Raw genomic sequence first — 12,467 nt, 5'->3', positions numbered from 1 at the left:
TACCAAATGTATTTTCAAAATCATAAGGCGAAAACAAACTTTGCATTGATAAAAGATCAATTTCGATGAAAAGACAAACCAGTATACACAAGACATAAAAAAAACAAATTTGTTCTAAGAAAAAATGCGATGAACACTGTATAACCCGCGAAGCTTGTTAATTTTGAATGTGCACCACATTTTAGAGTTTTCGAATAGAGTAAAAAACACATTACAGTCATTCCTTAAAATTTATTAAAAAAAAAAAATTCTAAGCAGGAGTAAATTGTTTATGATGTCACGGACACCTGACACAACTATGTCTTTGAGATGATAGACAAAACCTTGTCAGTCAAACCGAAGACGTGCTACATCAAACATTCAGATACACTGAAATAGTATCTAAAAAAAAAATCGAATATTATTGTATATTATTATGTTACAGGAATTAAATAAAATAGTCTAGGTCTAGTTAAATGAAGACATATATTTGAATGATTTACATACACATGTAAGCAGTAATTTGTACAATAACATCTCTATATTCCAGCGAAGAACACTTTACTTTAATTGTAGAATAGTAATCTCTTTGATGTTCCTGTCTATCTGATATAAAATTGAAACCTTGTAATGACTATTTGAAAATTTACTTATGGTTTTAACGATAGGAAAGAATTAAATGAAAAGCTGAAAATGACGGAAATTTACAGGACATCTAAGTATAAAGGGAAACGTCTTAAATAAATGTGATAAGAAGTATTTGAAGAGTATGCAAACATTACTACTCGCGGTTGATATTTTCCGATATCAATATGCAGACAACTCTGGTAACTACTTAGACTGTTTTTCCTCCTTTGATTGTTATGTTGTTTACAATCTTGTCGATAACAAAACCATGTATTTGCTTAGTGACGGACGAATGTTGTATTAATATGTTCATAGTCATGTGTAGTTTGGAATGTCATGAGATCTTGATATGTTGATATATTTTCCATTCGAACATCATCATAGTGTTGCTGCTCATGACTATGAAAATAAAACAAATGTCTTATCAATATTACATGTTCAATGCAAACAGATTTTTAGGTGTTGAAAAACTTACAGAAACATGAGGAATAAATTCAAATGTTACATTGGCGAAAGCTTGTCATTAGTATATATTTCTTAGAATGGTCTTAGTGGAAAACATACTCCTGGCTTAGAAAAACACAGATGCACGTAGGCCTTAGATATTTGACGAGATTTAAGTGAAATCCCTGTTTTTACATTGCCAACCCCTCCCTCTTAGAAAAGCATGCACGTACATAAATACATAAATACGTAAATACTAGTAAACATACACATAAACATACATCAGATGACCAAAAGAGCCAACACCATCGATCGTAAAAGAAAGACTCAACATTTTCAAGGAATTATATACTATAATTATAAAAGAAAGGTTTAAGAGGGTGTACTACGCCGGGAAACAACCCATTGTAGCCATAACTATATTTGTAAATAATGCGAGGCGCACGCCGAAGTAACTCCAATACGTTTACAGGCAGATCCGGTATATTATTTGTTATAAAAATGTTACGCGGAAGGACAGGTCTTCGAATTCAGAGCCACTCCAGTGATTACTTTGGAAAAAAAAATATTGAGTCCTCTGAGTATCTATTTCTGATCACTTAATGGAGGTAAAATTTGAACCACGTTTTTGGAATTTGTTTTTCATTTAATCATGTTTGATTTAAACGAATGTTTTTGAACAGTTTAAGATCATCAATGACCTAGAAATAATAGCCAAATCAATTTAAGATAAACTGTGACCGTGGAGATGAAAAATAAGTTTCTTAAAAATCAAATTCACTGAATATGTTCGAATACGTGCAGACATTTTTGGTGGAAAATACTTTTCATTGGAAGCTTTTTTCCTTCCTATGAATGACATTTATAATAATAATAATATAATATTATGTCGAATAAATTGTCACATATGCATAAGCATAACTTACATACCTGGGTGTTTTTTCTGTGATATTATCTTTTCCTGCAAATATGATTATTTTATAAAAGTGCATAATTATGTTGTTATCCATAATAACATGGCTTAGTTCACCATATAGGCTAGTGAAATGTTTTAAGAAATTAACATATGTAATTTTATTGCAAAAAAACATAATCAGTCATACGGTAAAATTTTACTTAGTGAAAAAGTTACTATAAAGTCGTAACAGTACAAAATCCAAATTATAAACGGTTGTGTGTAAAGAATAAAGCGTTTACCAATCACTAGTCCGTTTTTAACAATTTGATTTGATATGAATACGTAAAAAAAGTTTTAAGTTCGGTCAAAACAATTTGATCTATTTTTTTTCCTATTTCATTGAATGTCCTACGTATACGCCAGAGAGTAACATTTCATTTCTTATGTCACTTTGACTCCACAAAAGTGAATAATAAAAATAAGAAAGAAATTTAAATTCAAAGTTTAGGAACGGTTAAAACAAAAATATATGAAAGTTGTATTAAGTAATTAGGCTAAGATATTATAGGGTAAACCATGTACATATATCTGTTTAGTGTTCCCAATAGGGCAAAATGTCATAAAAACTTAAAGTACTAAATGTACAAAAAAAACACGAATCAAAGCTTAAGATATTTCATGTGAACACAAACATGCAAAACACTTGGCTGGTGATACAATTGGTCATGACGAGTCTAACAACAAAGGTGTCAGATAAATGAGGTCAGATGCGGATTGCAGTCGAAGATGGTAATGTTACTTTACAGTTACGCTGACATAAACATTTGCATTTTTAAAATTATTTCAAAGGGTTAAACCAGCACAGTAGTCAGCACTTCTGTATTGACATGAATTGTCATTGATATGGTCATCATATGAATTAACTGTTACAAAACTTTTAATATGTGAAATTATAAGGGTTTTAAACCTTAGGAATATTTGACCTTACCTGCATAGAGCAAATATCCAAAACAAATGAGGTCCTCAATTGCAATTGTCTTCAACTCTTTGACTCAAGCGTAACTGATGTGTATTTTGTAGACGAAACGCGCGTTTGACTCAGGTGCAAAATTTCAATTTCGGTAATTATGATGATAAAAAAAAGAAGGAGGGGTATGATTGCCAATGAAATAACTATCCACAAAAGACAAAAATTACACAAATATTTAAAATAACTTTAGGTCACAGTACGGCCTTCAACAATGAGCAAAGCCCATACCGCATAGTCAGCTATAATAGGCCCCGATAAGATAATGTAAAACAATTCAAACGAGAAAATTTTATTTTATTTTGAGTTTATTGGAGTATCTTAAACGAATTCATTTGTCGTAAAGCCAATGTAGTACGGATATTTCATACCTTGATTTTTCCGTAGTTTTCGTTTTTTCCTTGCTAAAAAGCATGCAGCTGCTGTCATCATAATTCCTAGAAGAAAACCTCCAATAAAAAGACCAATCTGAATCGGTAATAAAGCTCTGTTTTCATCTGTAACTGTAGAAAAAAAAATGACGTAGTCTAATTGATACAACGAAGAAAAAATTCTGATATGGAACTCTTATTTCAATTCTCACTATACGTGAACATTGGGTCGAATTTATATACTATGGAACAGACATTCTTTCATTATGGATAATTTTTCTCTAATTCTTCGTTTAATATTCCTTTCTACTCTCAGTGTATAAAAACATTTAATCAACGTGTTGTTCGTTTGATCAAAATTCGAATATGACGTCGAATTTTCTTGCTTTCTTTTTAATTTCTTATTGTGAAGGCAGGAAAAAAGTCGATCATACCTGATGACGTCACATAAAAAACACACCTTTTTGCAGATCTATCGAAAAGAAGGACTTAGTAAGGCTGTGTTATTGGAAAATCATTAGATAATCACATTCCATTACTAAATCTCGTGTAATACGATATTTATCCACTCGGTGAACCTCGCGTTTTAAATTTGAAAATTTAACTGTGTATAAATATCGTATCAAACTCGAAGCAGTGGTAGAATCTTTATGTATGACACGAATCTATTCCTATCTAAAAAGAAAACATTCATTTACTCATACAAAGAGCATTGTTAACAGTGGCAACATTAGTTCGCCGATGTTCAAATTTTCTAAATCGACAAGGAAGAGACAAATCGAATGAACTTGAAAGAAAAAGGTAAAAGATATCATGACTTCATGTCTGAATTTAAGTAAATGGTGTTGATTGTTATCTTTTTTCAACTCTAATATGCTATCGTTAAATTCATTAATTTAATGTTCGAATGTAAATAAACTGATCATAGATATCAGGATTTGAACTTGTTTTGCGCCAGACGCCAGACGCGCATTGTTTCGTCTTCAAAAGACATACCAGCCACGCTCAAATAAATAGTTAAAAAGGCCAAACTAAAGTACGAAGTTGAAGAGCGTTGAGTAATTTGATTGTTTGAATCTGACACTTGAAAAAAATCTTTAAACCTTATGGTTGATTTAAGAAGTTACAAGTTTTAATCAGAAAGCAGATGTCGGCAAACTTTAATATCAATATACCTTTAGACGTCTCGTTGAAGTGATATCACTTTGTGTGAAGATTCTACATGTTTGACATTTGATAGATACAGAAAAGATAAAACATTTGCTCTCTTACGAACCATCTACTTAAACAAGTAAATGAAACAATGAAAAAATCAGTGAGATAACAGAAAAAACTTTTTGTTCTTTGTTTACACGAAGCAAAAACTTAAAATATCATGTTGAAGCTTCTGAGACTCTAAAGAGTAACTAACAAAAATAAATTCACATCATAATGAAATATAATGGTTCCAACTCAGAGTGCAGGTAATACTAATTTTAAATCATATGAATAGAAAGTCCTTTTCTAAAAAAGTAGGTTCAGTAAGACCCATGTATGACTAAAAATATAGCAGTTTTATAAAATTGTGAAAATGTAATAGTTTAGCTATTTACTGGAATACAGAGACGAAAGATACCAGAGGGACAGTCAAACTCATAAATCGAAAACAAACTAACACGCCATAGCTAAACATGAAAAGGACAAACAGACTAACAACAGTACACATGACAAAAAATAGAAAACTAAAGAATAAACAACGAACCCCATCCAAAACTAGGGGCGATCTCAGGTGCGCCGGAATGATAAGAAGATCCTGTTACACATTTGGCACCCTTCGTTTGCTTATGATATAACAAATACGTCTAAATCAGTACGTCACATTTATGAAAGGGAAGGGGATTGTAGTTACGACGAACGGAACATATCCGATATCATTTGTGAAACGGTTATTCCATAACGGTCAACCTCGTGATGGCGTCCGTATAATTTACGAAGAGATGATGTAAACTTCACCATTTGGAACTCTTGATTTTATACCTTCATTGTGAGCAACAACCCTCTTTATCAATTGGGAGATATATACACCGTATACAGGTGCTGCTGGAATGTTGCTACTTAGAAATGGAAAGTTCGCAATTGGAAAGCTGAAATCATCTCTTTTGCCGTAAATTTAGTTTTCAATCTACCCTCATTGTCAATTTCTAGATCTAAGTCAAGATATGAGGCCGACTTAACCTTATCTGTTGTATACTTTATCTGTAGTTCATTGGATAGATGCGTTTGACGAAGTCACCAAATTTTGAATTATTTCGTAAAAGAACATTATCTGTATAGCGGAAAGTAGAGTTAAAGGATAGTGCATACTTCTTATCTTTCTTCCTAAGAAGTTCCTGTGTGAAGTCAGCCTCATAATAATAAAAAAAAAAAAAAGGCGGCAAGAAGAGTCTGTTAAAAAAACCGTTATCCGAACGTTACAAATATGTTGTCAATCAAGAAATCAAGCATCTTGATAATGTTAGTTTCAGAGAATTTTTGGTTGTGGTCCTTTACAAAGTAGGATTAATCCCTTCCTAAGACAAGATACTTGTATCTTCGTTTGCCATTCTTTTTCATAAAACAAAGCAATACCAACTCATTAATTTGACGTTTAGTTTGGAATTTGGAATACTTGTATAAAGTGTAGAATGTAGAAAGTAGAATGCTTCTGCTACATGAACATGGGCTGTTTTGACAATACAGTGCACATATATCGGATACTAGCATCATTTGTTCATGCTAAATTACTGAAATCTTTACAATTTTAGCATTTGAGTTAAATTTCAGAAGGTTTCTGTCTTAAATGAAAGTGGCTGCCGAGTTCATTCACTATATTGAAATATAAGTCGTATTTGACATGTTTGATGCTAATACATATATAAAGTTTGATGATGAACAAGGATGCGGCCACATTTATTTTTGACAAGAACCATCTGAAAAGTGACGTTTATGGCATATTTGATAGATTTTTTTTTATTTAAACTTGAATCGGAGCGTTTTCAATGACTTAATCAGTTAAAATCTTTCACATAAACTAATTGAATCAATTGAAATAAACACTTAAGTGTTTTAAAAGTGTCCAAAACCTTTCGTTAAATGAACCCGAAATTTAAAGCCAAAATCGGCCCGTACCGGACCTACTCCTTTCATTATTCTATGAAACGTCAGAGAACATAGCTTGATACATCATGCTTTAAGAAGTAAATGGTTGCTAGGGACATATCTGCAATCATTGTTTGTCTAATAGGCTTTCAGGAAAATATAAGAACAATAATACATCCTTGTTTATTTCCATTGTTCCAAGTCAGTGTTGGAGTCGTATCATTTTCTCATAAATATTGTTCTACCAGAATGAATGAATTATTTTCAGAAATTGGTATCAAATCTTTCAAGATTTAAATGTCCATATGATTGTCCGAAGAACAAATATGATTTGTAGGTAAATGAAACACTTCGTGCCATGGGTTGATAGGATACAAAAATTGAATAACTGATGCCATCATAACAAAGGAATATAAACTTCGACCTTATTTATTTTCTATTGTAATCTGAAGCATTATTTGAAACATCTTTAGTATATATATGTCTTAATTAAATTAAGAATTTAATAATAATGACAAAAACAAAAACACAAAACACAAACAAACTGAAAAACAGTGGGAAGTAGCTGTTACAATAATCAACCGGGGGCTAGCACTCGGTTCGATATGACACTATATTAGTTGAAAATAATAAAAATGTTAAAATACTCGATAACATTAAAAGCATTATAGTCAAGATTAACAGGAAAATAATGATATGAATGAAATAGTTTTATAACCCTTTCCAGCTGTCTTACATTCTTGTTGTCCTTAAAAAAGAGGGACGAAAGATACCAAAGGGACAGTCAAACTCGTATATCTAAAACAAACTGACAACGCCATGGCTAATGCAGGGCTGCGCTATAGTGCATGATACACCCGTTGCTCTTTTAACTTGTCTTTTATGCTTTAAATGAATTTATATGATCAACTAGAAATATATATACAAATCAAAAGGGATGTAACATTAATATATTCACCAAAGTTTCATAAAATCCCCCTTTTTTAAGTATAAAAATTCATTACTTAAGAAAACGTAAAATCTAAAATTTATAAAAATGGAAAGGGAGCTTATGTCAATAGATATAAACAATTTATCAAAGTTGCGTAAAATTTTGTGAAAGTGTTAGTTATTGTCCCAAAATTGGAAAATCCCCCCTTTTTTAAGCATAAAATTTCATAACATGGAAATGTAAAATCTGAAATTAATAAAAAACGAAAGGGAGCTTACATCAATAGATATAAACAATTCACCAAAGTTTCATGGACATTGGTGAAAGCCTTTTTGAGATATTGTCCGAAGTGTTGAAAATCCCCCTTTTTTTAGGAATAAAGCCCCATAAATCCAAAACTTAAAATCTGAAATTTATAAAAATTAAAAGGGAGCTTACATCAATAGATATAAACAACTCACCAAAGTTTCATGGACATTGATGAAAGCCTTTTTAAGTTATTGACCGAATTGTTGAAAATCCCCCTTTTTTATGAATAAAGCCCAATAAATCCAAAACTTACAATCTGAAATTTATAAAAATTAAAAGGGAGCTTACGTCAATAGATATAAACAATTCACCAAAGTTTCATGGACATTGGTGAAAGCCTTTTTTGAGTTATTATCCGAAGTGTTGAAAATCCCCCCTTTTTTATGAATAAAGTCCCATAAATCCAAAACTTACAATCTGAAATTTATAAAAATAAAAGGGAGCTTACGTCAATAGATATAAACAATTCACCAAAGTTTCATGGACATTGGTGAAGGCCTTTTTGAGTTATTGTCCGAAGTGTTGAATTTCCCCCCTTATTATGAATAAAGCCCCATAAATCCAAAGCTTAAAATATGAAATTAAAAAAAAACGAAAGGGAGCTTACGTCAATAGATATAAACAATTCACTCAAGTTTCATGGAAATTGGTGATAGTGTTTTTGAGTTATTGTCCAAAGTATGGACGACAGACGGACAGACAGACGGGCAGACGGACGGACGGACAGACAACGGTATACCATAATACGTCCCGTCTAAAAGACGGGCGTATAAAAATGAAAAAGACAAAAAGACAAACAATATTACACATGGCACAAGTCTTGGTTTAATAGCTTTATTGTGAGCAGCAACCTTAAGGGCATACGATACAGTTTTGATCCTGTATTTACAAGTTCATGAAAATTTGCATGTAGGCTATTTTTTACCTGATTAAATCAAATATGTAATAAAAATTATACCTTCATGTGCTACTTTTTGAGTAAAATGAGGTCGAAATTTTGTAGATTTGCTCGAAATTCAGATTTGAGGCATTAATTTCTTTTTCGAAAGAAAGACATAACTTTTTTGTTATAAAAGATAAACACAAATTGTTTTTTGTTAAATAATCGGTAATTTCTGTATTTTATAAATATCTTTAAAAAATATGCAATTTTTTATTCAGAAATAACTCATATTTGTCAAATGTTTATGAATTGAGGAAAAAACGTAATTTTTTACTGCATGTTTATCAAAATTAAAAAAAATCCTCTATTTATAGTTTTATAAAATTTGGGTCACATAACCTCCCGGCAAAATGAAACAAAATGCCGTTTTGAAAAATAGGGGAAAATAACAAATGACGTTAGCAACGTCATTACCTTTCCTGTAACTGTATCGTATGCCCTTAAGTCTCAAATATAAATCGTCTGTAAATTGCACATTTGTCTTTATGTAAAACCGATTTTTGTGAATAAAATTTAACCAAAGATGAACTTTTATACAGGTTAACTCTATAAATAAAAACAAATATTCACTCCATTACCATTTGAAACTATAATTCAAAATACCTATGGGAAGCCCAACAAATATTGTCATTTTTAAAGTTTTAAAATTATAGTAAGTTAATATAAAGACACCAAAAGGTATTTCGACTATCAAACTGACATTTTCAGTCCCCCGTAGACAAAAAATAGATTTGAGAATGAAAATAAGGAATGCGTCAAAGACACAATAACAACTATCAAAGGGCAAAAAAAGTCGAAGGCCATTAATCGGTCTTCAACACAGTGGGGAAACCCCGCACCCAGAGGCCCCTTAACAAAAATATGTACTAGTATAAAGAGAGTATTTTGTGCTTTCTTTACTAACATTGGCAGAACCGCTTCGAGTGAGATTTCGTCTTTGGAAACGATTCACAATGCGGAGTACGAGCTCTTTATTCACACACAAGTCGGCAGTTCAATACAGTAAACATAAACAAATTGGTAAAATCCAAATTCATTTAATAAAGTCCGAATATGAAATGATGGTGTTACAACTTGGTTATTTTAAATTAAAAACAATGTATATGATTGCGAGGGAAAATCCGAACGCAGTTCATGTGCTCTCGTTGGCATATCCAAACGGAGTCCCTGAATAGAAGTTTATCTTTCTTTGAATACCAAATAAAGTTGCTATAACACCACAGTTTGTTTGGGTCATGTTGTAAACAGAAGTTATATGATAAACTGATTTAATTTATCAAAGATAATTACGATAGGTGATCAATCAATCAATCAATAGAATTGTGTGTGTATTTTGATATGACCGAATAAAAAGTTGAATAACGAACTTGTAAAATATTTACATTAGCTTAGAGTTTAAAAGGTTATTGACAAATAGAAATTTATAATCTTACATGTTTCAGATGTTAACAAATATTTCGGACAGGTAAAATCATAGCGACTTCCAAGATCATTCGTGTTGAATAAATTAAATGTGCATGCTGTATACGAAATGTACATTATAGAAAACAATATAATTAAACAGTTTGAAAATAAAATTTAGTACCAAAATAATGTGTGACAACTAGCTCAGTAAACATGTTCTTCATAAAATATATAAATGAACTATAATAATAATTAAAAAAATATACACAAGAGAAACAAAGGTCAGAGGCTCCTGACTCGGGACAAGCGCAAAAATGCTGCGAGGTTATATATATTTTATATTTTTTCAACCTTCCGCCTATATATGTAGTAAATGTAGAACAAACACACAACAATACGTACAATAAAATGCATTTACAGGCATTCCGAGTCCAATGTCAGAATATGTGATTTCTTTTGTTGGCCATTTTTTCTTTTTCTTTATTAGCAGCTACATGGATAATAATTTGAAGATTAAGAGTTCAGGGAGGTGAACCAACTCCATTTGCCCTTTAGTGTATATTTTAACTATAAAGTGACTATATATTTCAAAGGGGGCTTTCCTTGAGTATCCTATATATAGTTGTATATAATACATTTTGTACTTGAGTGATTGTTTGTTTTTGTTTCTGGAAAAGCATGTATAAAAGTTCATCTTTGATTGCATTTTATAGGAACAAATCAATATTTCAAAAAGACAAATATATAAAAGAAGATGTTGTTGTTGTTATTGGTTTTGGAAGGCGGCTTACTTATGAAGTAATTGCGCCTTAAATTCATATAACATAATTTAAGATATTATGTATATAATTATACTTTCAGTCTTTAATTTATTTTTAGTATTTAACGTTTTGGCGAGTAATCTTATGAAACTTTGACGAACATGGTTGCTGAATTACTAGAAAATATATGTATATGTTGAGAGACAAAAAAAAAAAACACATATCAGAAGGTACATGTACTATGAAAATGAAAAAAAATCAAGAGCAAATGATAGTCCCTAATGAAATGTACATTATTAATTGATAGGTGTCATAAAATTGTTCAGAAAATTTATATGGTTGTTCACCTTTGTGTCGTCTGTGATATACTTATATACATGTATATAAAAAAAGTATATTTAGAAACCGGTAACAAGACATGTGCTAGTTATATGCTACCAATGTAAGGACGTCTCCCTCGATTGGTGTAGCGAAAAGAAGATGTGATATAATTGCCAATGAGAAAACCGTCCACAAGAGTCAATGTCACAGAAATTAACATCTATAGGTCACCGTAAGGCCCTCTACACACCGCATAGTCAGCTACTGAAGGCAACGAAATGACAATGTAAAACAATTCAAACGTGAAAACTAACGGCCTTATTTACATAAAAAAAAATGAACGAAAAACAAATATGTAACACACCAACAAACGACATCAACTGAATTACAGGTTCCTGACTTGGGACAGAAACATACATACGTGTACGATTTATATAGGGGTTTATGTTTGAATACATGATAGATTGAAGTGATCATAACATCATTCCCTACACATGTTTTCCCATTTTTGTTAACTAGGACTATAGTGCTTTTAATGTAATCGACTATTTTCATTTTTATTATTTTAAAGAAACGTTTGATATTGAACTGACTGCTAGCAGCCGTTTGGTTACTGAATATCTAACGACGAACCGGCCACTAACTTAACATACATGTACATTAAAGTTGTTCTTGTTATGCATGAACCCCGACCTACCTCAACCAGGGATTATTTTTTTAATCAGAGAACATACAGAACCTGCAATTTTACACACACTGTTTTAATTATGATAATTTTGTATTGTTTTTCGTTTTTAAGATTTCTTACTATTTCTGTTGCGCAATACTAAGTAATTCGGTTTTCGGACTTTATATACTGTTTTCGCGCCCTTTTCATGTCATCGAGATTTCACACACACAACTTGTTTGACAACCTTATTGTAAAATTGAGCTTTGTATTAATCCTAACTCTTTGTATTTTCTATTTGTATATATAAGTAGTTGAGATGAATAATATGACGCATGATGTAATATGGACTTTACTTTGATACATATGTATTTTGAAAACAATTTTTTAGTTAAAACTGTTTGATGTGTATCTCCTGCCATATTAGTCTATTCATTTTTTAGAATGAGAAATACTGTATGTTCGGACGAGCAAAGCGAACGAAGCGAGCAAAGCGAGATGGAACATGATGCTATTTTTAAGGCGAAACGGAGTTAAAACTGTTAGCCTCTCCTACTTCATTCTACCTTCGCATGCTACGCCGTGCCAGCCCTTTTGACAACCTCCAGGTGGACACTCTCCTGTTAATAAATTACAAGGACCAGTCAAGCAGTAACACTTCCATGCAC

General features: G+C 31.5%; 1 long non-coding RNA gene across 1 annotated transcript; it reads right to left on the bottom strand.

The window, feature by feature from the left end:
• Positions 1-216: 216 nt before the first annotated feature.
• LOC134680873 (uncharacterized) lies at positions 217-3,483 on the bottom strand. Its single transcript, XR_010100528.1, has 3 exons — positions 3,347-3,483; positions 1,981-2,011; positions 217-1,005 (listed from the first exon to the last, which is right to left on the bottom strand). It is a non-coding gene; the product is annotated as an uncharacterized LOC134680873 (long non-coding RNA).
• Between the last annotated feature and the right edge of the window lie 8,984 nt (positions 3,484-12,467).

This window comes from Mytilus trossulus, chromosome 1, assembly GCF_036588685.1.
Source record: "Mytilus trossulus isolate FHL-02 chromosome 1, PNRI_Mtr1.1.1.hap1, whole genome shotgun sequence".
Taxonomy (NCBI): domain Eukaryota; kingdom Metazoa; phylum Mollusca; class Bivalvia; order Mytilida; family Mytilidae; genus Mytilus; species Mytilus trossulus.
This window is presented reverse-complemented; position numbering and strand designations above follow the sequence as displayed.